At 43.8% G+C, this 21,104-nt stretch overlaps 1 protein-coding gene across 8 annotated transcripts in view; it reads right to left on the bottom strand.

Annotated features, from left to right (window-relative positions):
- The window catches only part of CTIF (cap binding complex dependent translation initiation factor), a 313,526-nt gene that overhangs the window by 56,465 nt on the left and 235,957 nt on the right, over positions 1–21,104 (bottom strand). The window lies entirely within an intron of this gene.

Below are 21,104 nucleotides of genomic sequence, written 5' to 3'. Positions count from 1 at the left end.
GGTTTTTTGAAAAGGTCAATAAAATAGATAAACCTCTGGCCAACCTAATCAGGAAAAAAAGAGTAAAATCTCTAATATCATCAATCAGAAACCACAAAGACGAAATAACCACAGACTCATCAGAAATCCAAAAAATCCTTAATGAATATTACAAGAAACTTTATTCTCAGAAATATGAAAACCTGAAGGAAATAGACCGATACTTGGAAGCACACCACCTTCCAAGACTTAACCAGAATCAAGTGGAAATGTTGAACAGACCCATATCGAGTTCAGAAATAGCATCAACTATCAAAACCTCCCTAAAAAGAAAAGCCCGGGACCAGATGATTTCACGTCAGAATTCTACCAAACCTTTAAAGAGGAATTAGTACCTATATTACTCAACCTGTTCCAAAAGGTAGAAAAAGAAGGAAGACTACCCAACATGCTCTATGAAGCAAACATCACCCTGATCCCCAAACCAGGAAAAGACCCAACAAGAAAAGAAAATTATAGACCAATATCACTAATGAATATAGATGCAAAAATATTCAACAAGATCCTAACAAACAGAATCCAGCAACACATCAAACAAATTATACATCATGACCAAGTTGGTTTTATCCCAGGGTCTCAAGGATGGTTCAATATACATAAATCTATAAATGTAATTCAGCACATAAACAAATTAAAAAACAAAGGCCATATGATTCTCTCAATTGATGCAGAAAAAGCTTTTGATAATATCCAGCATCCCTTCATGATCAGAACACTCAAGAAAATTGGTCTAGAAGGGACTTTTCTTAAACTGATAGAGGCCATCTACAGCAAACCCACAGCCAATATCATATTGAATGGAGTTAAATTGGAATCATTTCCACTCAGATCAGGAACCAGACAAGGCTGCCCATTGTCTCCATTGCTTTTCAACATTGTAATGGAAGTTTTAGCCACTGCAATTAGGGAAGAAAAGGCGATCAAGGGTATCCATATAGGGTCAGAAGAGATCAAACTCTCGCTCTTCGCAGATGATATGATTGTGTATCTGGAAAACACTAGGGACTCTACTACAAAGCTCCTAGAAGTGATCAAGGAATATAGCAGCGTCTCAGGTTACAAAATCAACATTCATAAATCAGTAGCCTTTATATACACCAACAACAGTCAAATTGAAAAAGCAGTTAAGGACTCTATCCCATTCACAGTAGTGCCAAAGAAGATGAAATATTTGGGAATTTACCTAACAAAAGACGTGAAAGATCTCTATAAAGAGAACTATGAAACTCTAAGAAAAGAAATAGCTGAAAATGTTAACAAATGGAAAAACATACCATGCTCATGGCTGGGAAGAATCAACATTATCAAAATGTCCATACTACCCAAAGCAATATATAATTTCAACGCACTCCCTATTAAAGCTCCACTGTCATATTTTAAAGATCTTGAAAAAACATTACTTCGTTTTATATGGAATCAGAAAAAACCTCGAATAGCCAAGACATTACTCAGAAATAAAAATAAAACAGGAGGAATCACACTACCAGACCTCAGACTTTACTACAAATCGATAGTGATCAAAACAGCATGGTATTGGCACAAAAACAGAGAAGTAGATATCTGGAACAGAATAGAGAACCAAGAGATGAATCCAGCTACTTACCGCTATTTGATTTTTGACAAGCCAATTAAAAACATCCAGTGGGGAAAAGATTCCCTATTTAACAAATGGTGCTGGGTGAACTGGCTGGCAACCTGGAGAAGACTGAAATTGGACCCACACCTTTCACCATTAACTAAGATAGACTCTCATTGGATCAAAGATTTAAACTTAAGACATGAAACTATAAAAATACTAGAGGAGAATGCAGGGAAAACCCTTGAAGAAATTGGTCTGGGTGAGTATTTCATGAGGAGAACCCCCCGGGCAATTGAAGCAGCTTCAAAAATACACGACTGGGACTTGATCAAACTAAAAAGCTTCTGCACAGCTAAGAACACAGTAAGCAGAGCAAGCAGACAGCCCTCAGAATGGGAGAAGATATTTGCAGGGTATATCTCTGACAAAGGTTTAATAACCAGAATCCACAGAGAACTCAAACGCATCAGCAAGAAAAAAACAAGGGATCCCTTCGCAGGCTGGGCAAGGGATTTGAAGAGAAACTTCTCTGAAGAAGACAGGCGCACGGCCTTCAGACATATGAAAAAATGCTCATCATCTTTAATCATCAGAGAAATGCAAATCAAAACTACTTTGAGATATCATCTAACTCCAATGAGACTAGCCTATATCGCAAAATCTCAAGACCAGAGATGTTGGCGTGGATGCGGAGAAAAGGGAACACTTCTGCACTGCTGGTGGGAATGCAAATTAATACATTCCTTTTGGAAAGATATATGGAGAACATTCAGAGATCTAAAAATAGATCTGCCATTCAACCTTGTAATTCCTCTGCTGGGCATATACCCAGAAGACCAAAAATCACAACATAACAAAGATATTTGTAGCAGAATGTTTATTGCAGCCCAATTCATAATAGCTAAGTCATGGAAAAAGCCCAAGTGCCCATCGATCCACGAATGGATTAATAAATTGTAGTATATGTATACCATGGAATACTATGCAGCCTTAAAGAAAGATGGAGACTTTACCTCTTTCATGTTTACATGGATGGAGCTGGAACATATTCTTCTTAGTAAAGTATCCCAAGAATGGAAGAAAAAGTACCCAATGTACACAGCCCTACTATGAAACTAATTTGGGTCTCTCACATGAAAGCTATAACCCAGCTACAACTTAACAATAGGGGGAAGTGGAAAAGGGGGGGGTGAGTAGAGGGAGGGGGATCGGTGGGATCACACCTGTGGTGCATATTACAGGGGTATTTGCGAAGCTTGGTAAATGTAGAATGTAAATGTTTTGGCACAGTAACTGAGATAACGCTGGAAAGGCTATGTTAACCACTGTGATAAAAATGTGTCAAATGGTTTATGAAGCGAGTGTATGATGCCCCATGATCATATCAATGTATACAGTTATGATTTAATAAAAAAAAAATAACTTTATTTGAAAAAAAAAAGAATGTAAAATGTCTCATATTTTAAAAAATAACTTTCACATGTGAAATTTTGGATGTAGTGGATTAAGTGAAACACATTATTAAATTTAAAATTAAATATGTAGATCACATTACACTTTTAACTCAAAAAATTAGAAGAAAACCAACAACTAAGGATCTATAGGAAAAGGTATGATATAGTTCAGATGTCTGGTCCCTCCAAATCTCATGTTGAAATTTAATCCCCAGTGTTGGAGGTGGGGCCTGGTGGGAGGTGTTTGGGTCATGGGGCTGATCCCTCACGGATGGTTTGGTGCCCTCTCCACGATCATGAGTAAATTCTCACTTCGTTTGTGCACGCTTTGTTTTTTTTTTAAAGGAGGCTGGCACTGCTTCCTCCCTCTTTCGCTCCCTCTGTTGCCGTGTAACATGCCTGCTCACCCTTTGCCTTCCGCCTTGACTGGAAGCTCCCTGCAGACCTCACCAGAGGGTGATGCTGGCACCATGCCTCTTGTACAGCCCACAGAACTGTGAGCCAAATAAACTGTTTTCTTCATAAATTACCCAGCCTCAGATATTTCCTTTGTAGCAACACAAAATGGACCAACACAGGATATAATACAGAGAAAGCCAAAAAATTAATTAATTAGGAAGTAGAGAAAGGAAATTATACACAAAATCAAGCAATAAGAAATAGAAATAAAATTAGATATGAAAACAGACATGGAGTAGATAAAAAGCATAATAAAAAATTACAACACAGATGATGATTTTGGAAAATGATGTAATGGATTTTTTAATTTTACTAAAAAAAAGAAATAAAAAGCCAGAATAGACTAGAAATCATAAAATAAAACAAAACATTTTGAAAGAATTACCTTTATAAGGAGGTCTCTAAACTTAGGACTTCTACTGATAAATTCATTCAAACTTTCAAAAAATTAGGCAACTGCTTTCCTTTAGAAACTGACCCAAAAGGCAGAAAAGGAGAAGTTTTCAACCAGTTGCCTATAAGCAAAATAAGGAAGTCCACAAGCTAATTTCTTTAATGTGAACAAATGTGATAGTTGTAAATGAAACACTAACAATTAGATCCATTATATCAAAGTAGATTTTTATCCCAGGAAGGCACAGATAATTTAGTATCAGGAAATCTATAAATGTAATATATTACATCAATAGGCCTGATTAAAAAACAGCAGCAACACTCATGACCCTTGGAAGGGAAGAGATAAAAGATTTCATTATATATATGGAAAATCCAAAAGAACTTTCTAATAAAGATTAGAATTAATAACAGTTTAGTAACTAACCACTAAGAGTATTTCGATACACATTATACTAAACCCAACAGCTTTCATTTATGACAAGATTAACTAGTGAGATATTCTAACTCACAAAAATTCATTTATTAACACAATAAAAATGCGTAGGTGATATTATTAAGAGAAATGCAAGAGTTCTATAAAGAACATTGCAAAACTAAACCGAAAGATTTAAGAGAACATCTTGAACAAGTGAAGAGACAGATTCCTTAATGGTAAGACAGGATTGTAAACATGGCAATTCTTCCTGAAATAATTCACAGGTGTAACATCAATCTGTACTGAACCTTTTTTTGGGGAGAGGGGAATGGAGACTTGAAACAAATGATGTTAAAAGTATTTGAAAGAATAACAAGCAAAACAGTCAAAACCAAGACAAAACAAAATTGGAAATATTTGTATTATTTTCAACCTATCCTAAACTTCAATAATTAAGGTATTGTGGAACTGATCTAAGAATGGAGAGGTAGATCAGATGGCCTAGAAACAAATTTGGCATTCATAAGGGTTTGCCACATGATCCTGGGAGGACCACAAATCAGTGGCAAAGGAAGAATTATTCACTCATGCTACAGTGAAGGGATAGCTAAGTATCAGGAGAAAAACAATTCACAGTCTCACTTCCACTGAGTCCTAAAATCAACTGCAGGTGGAATAAAGAGGTAAAACAAACCAAGACAAACCAAAAAACTTGAGAAAAATGAAATAGAGTACTGATCAAAGTTTTGTATGAAGAAAGGCCTTTTTCATTAAAACAACAGAAGAATGCATCAAAATATTATAAAACACAAAGCAATTGATATGCTGCAAAAATATGTACAATAAGTGTGACAAAGGGCATACATATAGAGTATGTTCAAATTGGTAATAAAAGTACTAAATCCGTCATGAACAAATAGGGAAAGTGTATTAGAAGGTAAATCCTATGTCAAAACATAGATTGCTAATAAGTATGTGAAAACAAATTAATTCAATATCAGTAACAAATGAATAAAAATGTCTTTTTACCAACTATATTAGCAAAATTTAATAAAATGGTCATGCTGGTTAGGTGTAGTGAAACAGGCACTTTTATATGTAGGCAGTGTTCATGTATATTGGTATCACTTTTCTGAAAAACCTTTAAGCCTTAAAAAGTGCTCTTATTGTTTCAGAATTAAATGAAATTAAAAACAAAAGAATTATACAACAGATCAATAAATCAAAAAGTTGGTTTTTTGAAAAGGTCAATAAAATAGATAAAGCTTTGGCCAACCTAATCAGGGAAAAAGAGTAAAATCTCTAATCTCATCAATCGGAAACGACAAAGACAGACTCCTCAGAATAACAACAGACTCCTCAGAAATTCAAAAAGTCCTTAATGAATATTACAAGAAACTTTATTCACAGAAATACGAAAATCAGAAGGAAATTGACCAATACTTGGAAGCACGTCACCTTCCAAGACTTAGCCAGAATCAAGTGGAAATGTTGAACAGGCCCATATCGAGTTCTGAAATAGCATCAACCATACAAAACCTCCCTAAAAAGAAAAGCCCGGGACCAGATGGTTTCACGTCAGAATTCTACCAAACCTTTAAAGAGGAATTAGTACCTATATTACTCAACCTGTTCCAAAAGGTAGAAAAAGAAGGAAGACTACCCAACACGTTCTATGAAGCAAACATCACCCTGATCCCCAAACCAGGAAAAGACCCAACAAGAAAAGAAAATTATAGACCAATATCACTAATGAATGAATATAGATGCAAAAATATTCAACAAGATCCTAACAAATAGAATCCAGCAACACATCAAACAAATTATACATCATGACCAAGTTGGTTTTATCCCAGAGTCTCGAGGCTGGTTCAATATACGTAAATCTATAAGTATAATTCAGCACATAAACAAATTTAAAAACAAAGACCATATGATTCTCTCAATCGATGCAAAAAAAGCTTTTGATAATATCCAGCATCCCTTCATGATCAGAACACTTAAGAAAATTGGTATAGAAGGGACATTTCTTAAACTGATAGAGGCCATCTACAGCAAACCCACAGCCAATATCATATTGAATGGAGTTAAATTGGAATCATTTCCACTCAGGTCAGGAACCAGACAAGGCTGCCCATTGTCTCCATTGTTCTTTAACATTGTAATGGAAGTTTTAGCCACTGCAATTAGGGAAGAAAAGGTGATCAAGGGTATCCATATAGGGTCAGAAGAGATCAAACTTTCACTCTTCGCAGATGATACGATTGTATATCTGGAAAACACTAGGGTTTCTACTCAAAAACAAAAGTGATCAAGGAATACAGCAGCGTCTCAGGTTACAAAATCAACATTCATAAATTGGTAGCCTTTATATATACCAACAATAGTCAAGTTGAAAAAACAGTTAAGGACTCTATCCCATTCACAGTAGTGCCAAAGAAGATGAAATATTTGGGAGTTTATCTAACAAAGGACATGAAAGATCTCTATAAAGAGAACTATGAAACTCTAAGAAAAGAAATAGCTGGGCGGTGCCTGTGGCTCAGTGAGTAGGGCGCCAGCCCCATATGCCGAGGGTGGCGGGTTCAAACCCAGCCCCGGCCAAACTGCAACAAAAAAAATTAGCCGGGCGTTGTGGCGGCGCCTGTAGTCCCAGCTACTCGGGAGGCTGAGGCAAGAGAATCGCGTAAGCCCGAGAGTTAGAGGTTGCTGTGAGCCGTGTGATGCCACGGCACTCTACCGAGGGCGGTACAGTGAGACTCTGTCTCTACAAAAAAAAAAAAAAGAAAAGAAATAGCTGAAAATGTTAACAAATGGAAAAACATACCATCCTCATGGCTAGGAAGAATCAACATTGTTAAAATGTCCATACTACCCAAAGCAATATATAATTTTAACACAATCCCTATTAAAGCTCCACTGTCATACTTTAAAGATCTTGAAAAAACAATACTTCATTTTATATGGAATCAGAAAAAACCTCAAATAGCTAAGACGTTACTCAGAAATAAAAACAAAGCAGGAGGAATCACACTACCAGACCTCAGACTATACTACAAATTGATAGTGATCAAAACAGCATGGTACTGGCACAAAAACAGAGAAGTAGATGTCTGGAACAGAATAGAGAACCAAGAGATGGATCCAGCTACTTACCATTATTTGATCTTTGACAAGCCAATTAAAAACATTCAGTGGGGAAAAGATTCCCTATTTAACAAATGGTGGGTGAACTGGCTGGCAACCTGCAAAAGACTGAAACTGGACCCACACCCTTCACCATTAACTAATATAGACTCTCACTGGATTAAAGATTTAAATTTAAGACATGAAACTATAAAAATACTAGAAGAGAGTACAGGGAAAACCCTTGAAGAAATCGGCCTGGGCGAGTATTTTATGAGGAGGACTCCCTGGGCAATTGAAGCAGCTTCAAAAACACACTACTGGGACCTGATCAAACTAAAAAGCTTCTGCACAGCCAAGAACACAGTAAGTAAAGCAAGCAAACAGCCCTCAGAATAGGGGAAGATATTTGCAGGTTATGTCTCCGACAAAGGTTTAATAACCAGAATCCACACAGAACTCAAACATATAAACAAGAAAAGAACAAGTGATCCCATCGCAGGCTGGGCAAAGGATTTGAAGAGAAACTTCTCTGAAGAAGACAGGCACACAACCTACAGACATATGAAAAAATGCTCATCATCCTTAATCATCAGAGAAATGCAAATCAAAACTACTTTGAGATATCATCTAACTCCAGTAAGATTAGCCCATATCACAAAATCCCAAGACCAGAGATGTTGGCGTGGATGTGGAGAAAAGGGAACACTTCTACACTGCTGGTGGGAATGCAAATTAATACATTCCTTTTGGAAAGATGTATGGAGAACACTTAGAGATCTAAAAATAGATTTGCCATTCAATCTTATAATTCCTCTACTAGGCGTATACCCAGAAGACCAAAAATCACATCACAACAAAGATATTTGTACCAGAATGTTTATTGCAGCCCTATTCATAATTGCTAAGTCATGGAAAAAGCCCAAGTGCCCATTGATCCACGAATGGATTAATAAATTGTGGTATATGTACACCATAGAATATTATGCAGCCTTAAAGAAAGATGGAGACTTTACCTCTTTCATGTTTATATGGATGGAGCTGGAACATATTCTTCTTAGTAAAGTATCCCAGGAATGGAAGAAAAAGTATCCAATGTACTCAGCCCTACTATGAAACTAATTTATGGCTTTCACATGAAAGCTATAACCCAGTTACAACCTAAGAATAGGGGGAAGGGGGAAAGGGAGGGGAGGGAGGGGGAGGTGGGCAGTGGGAGGGTGATTGGTGGGATTACACCTGCGGTGCATCTTACAAGGGTGTATGTGAAACTTAGTAAATGTGGAATGTAAATGTCTTAGCACAATAACTAAGAAAATGCCAGGAAGGCTATGTTAACCAGTGTGATGAAAATGTGTCAAACAGTCTATGAAACTAGTGTATGGTGCCCCATGATCGCATTAATGTACACAGCTATGATTTAATAAAAAAAAATAAATTAAAAAAAGGTGCTCTTATTGTTTGATCTGGTAATTGCACTTCTGAGTAATTTTCATGAGAACATAATTAAAAATAACAGAAAAATAAGCTTAATGCACATAAAAATTCAATAACCTAAACACCCAACAATAGAAGAATGATTAAGTAAATGATGATTCATGCATCCATTAAAATTTATGTTTATGGAAAGTTTATAACAGCATGGGAAAAAATGCTTATATAATACTAAATGTAAAAAGCAAAACCAAAATTGCATGTACCATATAATCTCATCCATGAATAAATTTTTTTAATAAAGGAAAATGATGAGAAATATTTAAAGTGTTTAAGAATAGTTATTTTTCAATAGTGGAATTTTGGTTGACCTTTATTCTTTACTTTTTCCTATTTCCTAAATTTCCCTAATTATCTTTTCAAAATCAGAAAAACAGTTATTTAAAAAGAAACCAATAGGCTGTGACCCCTTTGCCCTGTTTTTCATTAGGACAGTGGAACTCCTGGGTGATCTGTGAGCTAGCAGTAATTCTCATAAGATGAGTGAGGAACTGGGTGTGAACATGCCCAGCCCAGAGGCCACCAAAAACCAGCCTGTGTCTCCTGTTGACACGTGTTAGAGGTTGCCAGCTTTTCCTCTGGAACAAGGAGCCCCTTTCTGCCAACTGAAACTAGCCAATCCCTTGGTCTGTAGTTCTGCCCCCAACCTCAGCTTCTTGCATCCAAAAGCCAGCAAGGGGCCTCAGATTGGTGGCAGCCATTTCAAAGTCTGGTCTTTGGCTTTAGGTTTGCCTCTCACTGGCAGGCTCCCTCGGAGCAACCCCTACTGCCTCTCCCCAAACTTTAAGGCTACCATTTAAACCCTGTTTCCTGCCTAAAACTATTTATTGACGTACTGCTATTTCCTGCACCGGCCACATCAATAAGCCCTGAAAGCCATTCAGTGTCTCAGGTTTCTCAAGGCATTCTGGGAAATTCTTCCCACTCTGGATAACCACATGAACCCTGGCATGGTGGAGCCTTGTGGCCAAGCCAAAAACAGCTGTGTACAGGCAAAGGGGAAAAAACACCCCCCACCCCACTCCAGCAGCGGGCAGCCACAGCAGGAGATGCTGCTGCTGAGAAGGGAGGGCTTAGGGCACAAGGACCACAGTGTATTTTTACACTTCCTGAGACAGATGGGCAGCCCTCATGAGTTCCTGCAAACTCACCATCATCTCGTTCTCCCTCTTTTCAAACATATGACCAAGGGAAACTTGCCCATCCAAACTCTACATCCCCAGTGAGTCTGGCTTGTTTCTGTCCAGAGAGGCGGCTGCTGTTGCCATCTCCCCAGTGGGGAGGAGAAAGGGCACTTTTATTTACTGCTAGCAGGAAGTTTCTTTTTCCTTGAGAAGTTGGGAATGTGGGAGGGCAGTGGGGAGCTGGGGGGAGCCCAGCCATTCTTCTCCCAGGCAACTGGGTTGGGGACTTAAAAAGAGTATTTGACAGAATTCTTTATATTGGACCGAGGAAAGTAATTTTCAAGTAAAAGGTGCTTTATTTTTTTTATTTGGCTCAAATTTTCTCTTCTTCAGATGTCTGCTCCAATGTTCCCTTTCCAGGGAGGCTTCCCTGACTGCCCCTCTATGCAGCATCCCCCAAGGCCCCTCTTTTCAACCCTGCCCTTATCACCTAAGAATTAAAATTGTCTCTGTTTGCAGATGACAGGATCCCATATGTAGAAAACCCTAAAGATTCCATTAAAAGAATTAAGAACTAATACATAAATTCAACAGATTTATAGGATACAAAATCAATATACAAAAGCAGTAGCATTTCTTTACACTAACAATGAAATATCTGGAAAGGAAATCAAGAAACAATTCCATTTACAATAGCATCAAGAAGAATTAAATACTTAGGATTAAATTTAACCAAAGAAGTGAAACAATCTGCACACTGGAAACAGCCCTTATCACCTAAGATTGGATCCTTACTTTGTTGATGACCTGGCCTTCACTAGAGTTTCAAGAGGCGGCCATCTTGTCTTTCTTAGCCACCACCATGGAAAGGGACCTGGCTCATCACAGGTGTTAATGAGCACATGTGGACTGCATGCTAAGTGGTCAGGCAGCTTTCTTCTAAAAGGACAACCCATCCAAAGGACACAGGCTGTTGCCATTCTTTCTTAAATCTACGACTTAAGAGTAGGAAGTCACTAGGTTTGCCCAATTCATCTATTATTTGTGGCTGACAGCTCTCTCCCCAGATATTTTCTTCCCTTCTTATCTGGGCCAGCTGCAGTCCCTGCTCCAGGGTCATCTCAACATTCGTTTCAATTTTGCAGGTAACATTTTTTCCCATAGGGGGATGTTCCTTGACTTAACTGAGACTTTTTTTTCCCATTTGGTGGTTGTTTTAAGTAAGGCTGTGCCATTCTGAGCCACCCTTTGGTGGTGTGGTAGGGCCACCTGATTTCAGCGTATTTCCTCCCTGGTCAGGCTGTTCCCTGCAGGGCTGCTTGCTGAGGCCATTTGCAGGCTATCCAAAGACTTCCCTCCTCAGTGCTCCCACAAGTAATGCCCTGTAACTCCTCCGTCCCTGTCACTCAGCACAGGGCCAGCTTGCTTCCTATTGCTAGTGGCTGGGAACTGGCCCTGGGTAGTTCCTACAAGGCTCCTGACCCACCCCAGTCATTATTATTTAGGAGGAGCCAAGACAAGAGCCTCTGCCTCAAAGCAGGTGATGTTGTCCCTTCTTGGCCAAGAGTGAGGCAAAGTGAGGGGAACCCCCAGGCCCAGGGCTGGTCTAGAGCATGGAACTTACAGACACTATGACATATCAGGTCTCTTGGCCTGAGCGAGGACCCTGAATGTTCCATTTCTTGTCCTTTCCTGGGACTTCTGGGCTCCATGAAACACCTCAGAATCCTTATGAAAAAGGATTCAGGGATGTTAAGCCACCACGAGTTGGTTCTGTGATGCAGGACCAGAAAAAACTAGTCAATGCAACAGCAGGCTCCTCCTATGTGACAAGCTAATGGGTTCCTGGACACTGGGCGGGGAAGGGGGGAGATATGGGGGGGCCCGGGAGCCAGAGATGAGGACTATGAAGGGGCAGACCTGGAAAGGAGGGTAAACTGTGGCTGGGTTGAGAGCAGAGTCAGGAGAGGCAGAGGAAGGGAGAAAGGGCAATTTGGCCAGAAGCCCACGGGCCCTGCCCTTCACACACCCACTCAGGGCAGCATCGTGGAAGGCCTGGCATCACTCTGACCAGGTCAGGCAGACCTCCTTGGCTTAAATGAATAACATGTGCAACATATCTGGCGCAAAGTAGGTGTTTAACAGGTGGCAGAGAGACCTCCTGGAAGTCATATCCTGAGTCACTCCGTCCACCAAAGCCCGCCCCGGACCTGGCCGCGCCCCCCCTTTTTGGCAGCTGTGTGTGTAGCCCCAGCCAAGGGGCGCGCCTGGCAGGCTGCATCACAGCTGGCCATCCTGTCACATCCTGGTCACGGCCGCCAGGCTTGGCTTGGTCCTGCTGGGCCTGCAGGCCTGGCCCCCGGGACTCAGACATACCTTGACTCTGGCAATACTCTGCTGTGGGTGCCCATCTCCTCTGGAAGGAGAAGGTGCCTTGAGGGACCCTGTGGGTATGGGGCTGCAGCCTCCACCCTGGGACTGGTTGCTTGCATTGAATTCTGATGTTAGCTGGGCCCTGAACCATCCCTGCATTTGGGGATGTCCCTTATCATTTAGGCTTGGACTTTTTTTCCCGAGTAGCCCCAGCCTCCCTGGCCCAATCAGACACCCATCCCACAACGCCCAAGTCCTGGCCTTGCTACTGCTTCACTCTGCTTTGTCCCCAGACACCTAGGATTCTCAGGTGCTAGTGACAGAAACCCTCTCAAATTGGCTGAAGTACACAGGGCCTGGACTGGCTTCCCAGGACACTTCCATTGGGTTCACACAGTCGTCCTCCCCTGTCCCTCTTGCCTCTGTCTGACTTTGACTTGCATGTCAAATGTTTTCTCTCCTGCCACAGACAGGGTCTCTCTTTGCCATGGCAAAGATGGCTGTCAGCAGATCCCAGTCTCTCTCATAATGGCTCAAAGGGCAGACAGACTCCCTCTCTACTAGTGTCCAAGCCTCAAATCTCAGGGAAGGATCCTGACTGGCCCTGCTCATCATATGACTATTCCTCACACCAATCACTGTAGATGTGGGAATGGGGCCCCCCGATTGGCCAGACCCAAGTCAGATGGCCATTCTGTGACTGGGAGGGGAGCAGTGACAGACCCCTAGACCATACACAGAAACAATAGCTGCCACTGTAACACAGAATCTGTCTGGGACATGAGGCAACTCTCGTGGGTGCCTGAAACTCTCCTGAGCATCATGCCAAATCCTCTACAAGCTGGCTGCCCCTTCTGTCCCACCTAAAACAATGTGGAGAGACTGATATCATAAAGATGATCTTGCATTAGCTCTAATTGATAGACATGAAAAGCGTACCCCACACACCAGACTTCGATGGTGTAAGAATTTACTGGAGTCATTCTCTGAGGCAATGGTTCGTGACACTGTGGCTGGGGATGCTTTCTCCCTGGTACTTGGCTCCAGGCAAACGGCACCACAATGTGACTTGAAACTACCATCAGCCACTTCCAGCTGAATCCAGATCATTCTGGAGACATTTTCGAAGCTTCCCAGGCTGTGAGAATGTAACACATTTCTGTTGGCAAAATCAGGTCAGGTAGGCTCAGCTCTGCTGAGCTGTGGGAGGGGATGAGGGGCGGGGGTGTGGTGCTGGGTGCAGTGGAGAGAAGCCGAGAAGTCAGGCTGATCGAGTGGGAATTCTGTCTCACACTTATGCAGGCGTGAAGCCTTATTCTCAGGCAAGGGAGGCAGCACCTGCTGTGGCCGTGGCCTTGAAAAGCCCTCAGAAGCAGCTAGAAGTTGTTCTTTCAGCCTGAGCAGGAAGAGAGGGCTAGATTGGATGAGGAATATCAGCGGGATGAGCAGGAATTTCTCAAGCAAGGTGTCACTGGACCCGATCTCAGGGAGGACAGAGGGACTACAGGTCAAGGAGCATTGGGGGGCTGAAATCCACAGGACTAAGGGCAGCCCTGAGTAATCAGACCCTTGGCTGAAAGTGCCTGTGCTGGTACCCTAGTCTCATCTGCTGCCTGGCTGATCTTCACGTGATAGTCCTGCCACACATTTACACAGCCCTGTCCTTTTCCAAGCACTCCTGGAGCTTTCCTGGCTCTGCCTACACGGTGTATTGGAGGATGCGGTTCACCAGTACCACCACTTTCTTGGTCGGTAGGGGTAGAACCCAGCTCTCCAATTCTGCACCTGGTGCTCTTTTAATTAATTAATTTTTTTTGTCGCAGTTTTGGCCAGGGTCGAGTTCAAACCTGCCACCCTTGGTATGTGGGACTGGTGCCCTACTCCCTGAGCCACAGGCACCACCCCCTGGTGCTCTTTTTACCCCCCAAGGTGTCATGTTTGAAAAGGCCCTCATGCACAGACGACAGCCATGGCTTCCCACCTCTGCCCTGCACTGCCCTCCAGGTTTTCAGAGGAGAGGGCAGAACTGTGGTCTACAGAAAGGGGATTCCTCCCTGAGGGCTGCCACCCTGCCTAGGAGAGTGACTGGAATCTGGGAGACAGGTATTCACCAAAGCCTGCCCCAGTATAGGGAGATCTTATCCATTCTGCAGAGCTCTGTGTGGGGATGGAGGTGGGGGGCGTGCTCACTGTGGCCTCAGCAGGAGGAGCAAGCTAACTGCAAAATAAAAGGGCCACAAGGCTAGCTAACTGTGTCTGTGCCTGTCTGTAAAATGTACAAAGACCATTCAACATGTACTCAGGTGACAGTGGCAGAACCCTCCGTAAGTAGGAAAGGGTTACTATGTCCATATCCTGCAATGCAAGAGACTGAAGTGTATAGAGCCCAGGTATCCTGTCTGGGGTTTCCTGTGTGAGGAATCAGGACCTGGGTTCAGAATCCAGCTTATCCCGTGTTTTGGAGATTCCCGGAGTCTTCTCCCAGTGTTCTGCCTGGGTCGGGTTCTGCTAAGAGGGTGGGGATGGGTCCCCAGCCCCAGGTGGAGATACTGTCTGGGTTTCCACTGCTGTGGACAGGCTCACAAGCCGTGCTCTGGAAGCAACTGGAAACTGAAGAAATGAGTTTCATAATCCTACTTTCAATGAGCAACCCAATTATTTCTGAAATTGTCTGGAAGACGGGTATTAAAAATAGATGATTTACACAGGCGTTATTAAACTATTTACAGAATGTGAGAAAACCCCTTGAAATGTTCACTAAAAGATTTGGCTTAGAATGGGGATTCCAGAATGACTCAGTCTAAAGCCCAAATCCACCTGCAACTTTGCCACAGATGAAGTCTTCAAAAGTCACATTAACATTCATGGGGCCTTATCCTTCAAGGAAGCTGTAACAGGGTATGCGCATCTTCCATCAGCCATGTCCCGAAATGTTACTGACGACAGTCAAGCAATAGCCACGGGCGTGGGGGCGGGGGACATGGAGGAACAGGGGAAACCAGGGTAGAGGAGGCGGACACTAAGGCCAGTGGACGTGGGGAAGACCCACATTTGCATCTGTGAAACTGGGAGCCTGGATCATGCTTTGCTTCTGGTGACCAGGCGGGGATATAGACCTGGAAGCCACCGTGGTGCCGTCATTTTCTGCAAAGGCGTGGATGGAAGCTGTCTGCATCAGCTCTGTCTGACAGGGCCCTCTACCACAACATGCTGTTCTGTTTCGTTCTGCCCAGCTGGACTTGGGGATGTCTGTTTTGTGCAGGGGTGGGAACAGCCCTAAAGGAAGTGCCTTCTCCATGAACTGTGTGAGCTCTGGTGTGCAGACTGCACAGGCTCCTCGTGTTGTTCCCAAGGAGCCTCAGGCCACCTGTGGAGATGGGTGAGGGGTGGTCGAATGGGCAGACTTGGACCTCCGAGATCCCTGGCAGAGGGCCTCTGCCAGGTCTGTTTCGCATGGCTGAGGATATGCCTGAGATAGAGGTTGGAAAAAATAACTCTGCTGCTAAAAATGTATGAAAATCCCTGGTATGACAAGACACGTGCAATGGGCTTGAACCACAGACAGGCCTTTTGAGGTTCCCTAATCTGGTCCCACCCAGCCCTTGGACTCGGGCGAGCCCCAGGCCTCCCACCAGCTCACATTCATTCTCCATCTAGGAAAGGATAACAGGGCTAAATATAGTGACAATGAAAACGCCTGGCCAGGGCCCAAAGACACAGGTGTGGGGGGCTGGTCATGCATGCCAGGTGTGAGGAGAGAGCCTGGCTAACCTCCCTCTCCTTGGCCAGTGTGTGGTGGGCAGCAAGAGGGAAGGTGTCTCTGCTCAGAAAAGGGGAGTAGCAGGTAGTCACTGACATCAGGCCCTTAGGGATGGGCTGGCCAGAGAAGGGGCTAACATTCTGGTGAGTGCTAGATTTGCATGCATATGTTATTTCCTTGGCTAGGCTGTAAGCCTCTTGGGTATCTTATTCCTCTCTGCCTCTCTCATGCATCTGGTGGAGGGTAGAGCTAGGTACAAAACAGGAGCTTGGGGACTCTTGTTGACTTGATGTGCGTGGAGGTCTTCAAGATATTTCTGATAATGGGTATGTTAACTGGGAAATACTGGTAGAGCTGGGGAAGAAAAATCCATCTTGTCTCCATGCCTGTCAAGGTGCCCCACCTTCACCCCACTGAGCTTCTCTAACCTGAGTTGAGGACCCTCTTCTTCTGGCCCCCCAAAGGGTGGCTCCCATGCACATCCTTCAGGTCTTGGCCTCCTGCCTTCTCTAAGTAGGCTCTCCACTCTGCCACTGTCCATCACTGTCTTGTTTGCTCTTCTGCACAGCACAAACCACAGTGGGAAATGCACACTTCCATGCTCAGTCACTGCCTCTCCTAGTTGGGCTGCAAGTTCCAAGAGGGCAGAGGAACTGTGTCTGTTTTAGTTACAACATGCACCGAGCATTTAGGACATCAAGAGCCCTTGGTATGTATTTGTTGTGTTAATTGAATAAATGAATGCAATGACAATGCCAGGGAGGAAATACTGTTGTGTCACAGAGTGAGGTGGTCTTCTGGCCTACCAGGTGCCTACCTGGTCTGAGCTTGGTCAGAGAAGACATGAAAATGAGATGACTCTGACCTGGGGCTGTGTAAGAAGTTCCTTAGGAAAGGGTGGCTGCTAAGATGGGAAGTTCATTCTGTTCTTATTCAGGTGTCCAATCATGTTAAGGTGGACAGAAGAAAGGACTCAATTCTCACCAACATGGGATCTATCATGACTTACGAGAGAAGAGGGAGTGCTGAGACCGGAAAGGGGTGTTGCTGTCCTTGCTAAGAAATGCTCTCGTGGAAAGACCAGAAGATCCATTAGTTGAGGGCTATGTGACCTTGGGCAAGTTATGCACCTCACTGCGCCTAATTTTGGCCATCTACAAAATGGGCTGATTATACTTGTCCTTCAAGCCCATAAGTATTGTAAATGTTGAGTGAAGCAATAGGTATAAAGTCACCTTGTGACCTATGCGTGGCTTTCCCTTATGGCCAGAGGCTGCACCTTGCTTATCAGCCCCTTGAAATCTGGCTTGGTCTCTGCCTTGCATAAGTAGAAGCAGAACTTTTTGAACTGAGGCCCATGGCCTGAGGCACCGTTCACTTTGTCTACTAGCCTTGCTGACCTAGTCACCTCCTGATCAGTCATTCACTGGGTGACAGCGACGGGAGGCTCCATCTGTCTCAGGATTAGAGCAGCTTGTCTCACTACTGACATTTTGGGTTGGCTCATTCCTTTTTTTGCGGAGGTCTGTCTGGTGCACTGGAGGCCTCTACCCACCAATGCAGTAGACACCTCTACCTTGACCCCAGCTGTGGAAACCCCAAATAAAACCCCCAAATAAAATATCTCCAGATGTTGCTAAGTGTCTACTGGGAGCACAATCACCCTGACTTGAGAATCCACTGCCTAGAGAAATAAGCTTTCACATTTTCCCCACCCAAGGGATACCTTCCGGGATGCAGCAAAACTCAAGAGGTACTCGGGGATGCCAGAAGCCACACCCAGGGAGGGCACTGTAATCTGAGGCCTAGGGGGGTGCCCTGAAATGGCCTTTAGAAGCTGTTTGGGGGCTGCACAGGACACTCACCAGCAGCCATGCAACTTCAAGGGACTCAGAACTCAGTTTTGTGCTAAGTCAGCACACTCCCAGTCACAAGTGCAGATAACCTGCTCCCTGAACTGAGACCATTTTCCCTGCTATGGATGACAGACACAGGGTTGTGGCTTGTAAAAAAGTGTGAGCCCTTCTATGTGATAAACCCCAAACCCAAGGGGGCAGAAGAAAGCCTGGGCTCTGGAGAGCTCTGCCCTTAGGCTGTGATGTCAGTACCATGAGCAAATTCTCTTCCATTAGTCTGACTGTATTTTCAAATGTGAACAGCTTAGCATGCTTAATACTACTTATTTGGGAGGTGCCTTGGACAACAGATAATTCAACTGTGTGAACTAGATGACGCTAGTGAACACCTCCCACGCCAGTGTCCCAGCTAAAAATAATGCCAGCTCCCTCACAGGTCTGGAAAGAAAGGACAGGAAGCAGGAGGTAGCAATCGTGTCTGGCACCTTCTCGCTTGCCTGCCCCTCGCGGTGGCAGTGCGGGCTCTGCTGCAGGCAGAGGAAGTGCTGCCAAGGTGACAAGGGACGTTTTGGCTGTGGTCAGGGGAGTGGAGAGGCCTCCTGGGGTCTCTTTCCACCTGCCACTGGCTGTGCCCACTGCAGAGGGCTCTGCTTCTTCTGCAAACATCCAGGCAGAGTGCAGATAGCAGCGTGTGAGCTCAGGCAAGTCATTTGGCCTTGCCCAGCCTTATCTGGAGAATGGGCTAATGCGATGTGGCTGCTATCACAGGTCCCCTGAGATATAAATGCCTGATTCCTGTCTCACAGAGGAGAGGCTGCTGCTGCTCCACAGCTATAGGCCTTTTAGAGTGACCCAAGGAACACCCAAAAGGGCACTCAGGGCATACCCCTACCATAGAATGCCACAGGGCCTGAGGTCACCCCATTGACACAAAACCATTAGGATAAGCCTGTTTCCCCAGCAAATCCCCAGACCACGTGTTAAAATATCAACCATAAATCATGCTGACATAGTTCAGCAGATCAGAAACTTCCCCTTTTGTGAGAAACAGGACTGAGACCAGTCGGATTTGAAGGGAGGAAAACTAGGGCAGTCGAGATGCTTCCTCATGGGGCAGCACTATGGGAAATCATCTACGGTGTGGTTGGTCACAGGAGGCCTTGGAGTCCATGGGAGACTTTGATGAAGACATCAGGGCCCAGGGGAAGACCACTGGGGTGCAGATGGCTAACATGGCCTTTTTGCTCTTGGCTGTACACATCTGACTCCAGCAGTTGGAGAAAAGGCTTGAGCTGTGTAAAGGATGGTCCTAAAGAAACTGTAGGTGTCCAATCCAGACTTAACAAACAGTGAGATGAGGGGGGAGGGTTCCTACCGCACAAGCCCCTCATAGCAGCAACCCAAAGGTAGGCGTGCACTTATAACAATTCAGAGGTTACGAGTATGTTAAAGAGGGGAGTCTGTTTTAAGTCCTTCTCCTCTGGTCAGCCTTGGGGTGGCTGTAGGGTCTGACTGTGTTTCAGGGCGGCGGAAGGTGGGCATGCGGTGCCAGCAGACGTGCAGATGGCCAATTCCTTGTAATAACGTCCACCTTGATAAGCTGTTCCTGCTCTAGTCACCTCTAGCTTGCACCTTCTTCCTGTCACAAACCCTCACTGATCCCCCCCCCCCAAAAAAAAAACCCAGAATGGTGAAAATGTTTACCAGTTTCAAAACTGGGCTTTGGGGGGGTTGTTGCCTTTCTCTGCTTTAAGCTCACAGCACCAGTGACTTCTGGCACGTGAAAGGTGGCACTCGGTTGAACGCTTGGATGCCAGGCAGCTTGGCTCTCCCAAGGCAAGGACTACTTGTGTAGGGGAAACGGCCACATTTTCTATAAACATTAAACTCTCACACAAAGAGAGAAGTCTCCTAGTGGTCTGAAAGGTATCCAGAGGTAGGAGGTCTGGTTATATCGTCCAGGTTAATAAGCTTCTAAGGCAGTGTTTTTTAACTTTTTTTTCTTTTTTTATCTCACAGCACACTTGAAGCTACAGTTAAACATCTGTGGCACACTTAAATTACGTTGATCAAAAACAAGAGTGAAAAAGAACGTACCTACTGTGCTTTGAACTTCTTTTGAAAATAATTTAATTTAATTAATGATCTTTAAAAATGTTCACAGGTTGAAAAATGTTTCAACTGGTTGAAAATCGTTGCTCTAAGGAAAACAGGATGACCTGTCTGAAAGAACCCAGGGGTGCAGGTATCTGTTTGTGAACCCATTTTAAGAAAGCAAAAATAAAACTAAGAAGTAATCTCATACAATGACACCTTCATTAAATGGAAGAATCTACTGTAAGGCAATGTTCAGCAGTCCTGGTTATATGAGAAAGTCAAGTGCAGGTCGGCATTTGCGGTAGACAATCAGTGGGTTTACTTCTCAAAAACTGTGAGTAATAATCCCAGGAAATTGTGATCTTGGAGAAATCAGCGTGGGGAAGAAGTAAAGGCCACCAGTAGTGTACAGGGGACTCTGGAGGGACCTGGGGATGCTGAAGGATAGTGGGGCTTATGTAGGCTGTTAGGACATGACAATGCTCTGATGAGCTTCTGTCCAGAAACTCAGTCATAGTTTGACATTCTGTCCAGCTGAGGATAAAAATACCTGAGCAGGAGTAAGGCCACCTGCTTCCCAAAAATGACTTATTCCTAAGGCAAAAGTTACATCTACTAATAAAGGAAGTGAAGGCAAAAATAACCACATAAACAATGTCCATGTCCAGTCACAGATCCCTACACAGGACTCTAGCCAGACAATTTGTCGTTTACAACCATCTATCTGTTGGTGCACCCACCCACCCCTGCCTCCCTCCTTCCTTCCCTCCTGTCCACAGACGTCTGTGGGCCTATCCTCCGTCAGGCGCTGACTCTAATGCAATATACACAAAGGGCCTGGGGGAAGGAACATCCTAAACTGCATTCTGAGATCTGCTGAACAATCAAGAAAACCTACAGAGTTCTGAGAAACTCAGGTCTGACAGGCATCT

The sequence above is a fragment of the Nycticebus coucang genome, chromosome 19 (assembly GCF_027406575.1).
Source record: "Nycticebus coucang isolate mNycCou1 chromosome 19, mNycCou1.pri, whole genome shotgun sequence".
Classification (NCBI taxonomy): Eukaryota; Metazoa; Chordata; class Mammalia; order Primates; family Lorisidae; genus Nycticebus; species Nycticebus coucang.
The sequence above is the reverse complement of the archived record's forward strand: the minus strand, read 5'-3'. Positions and strand labels throughout refer to the sequence as shown.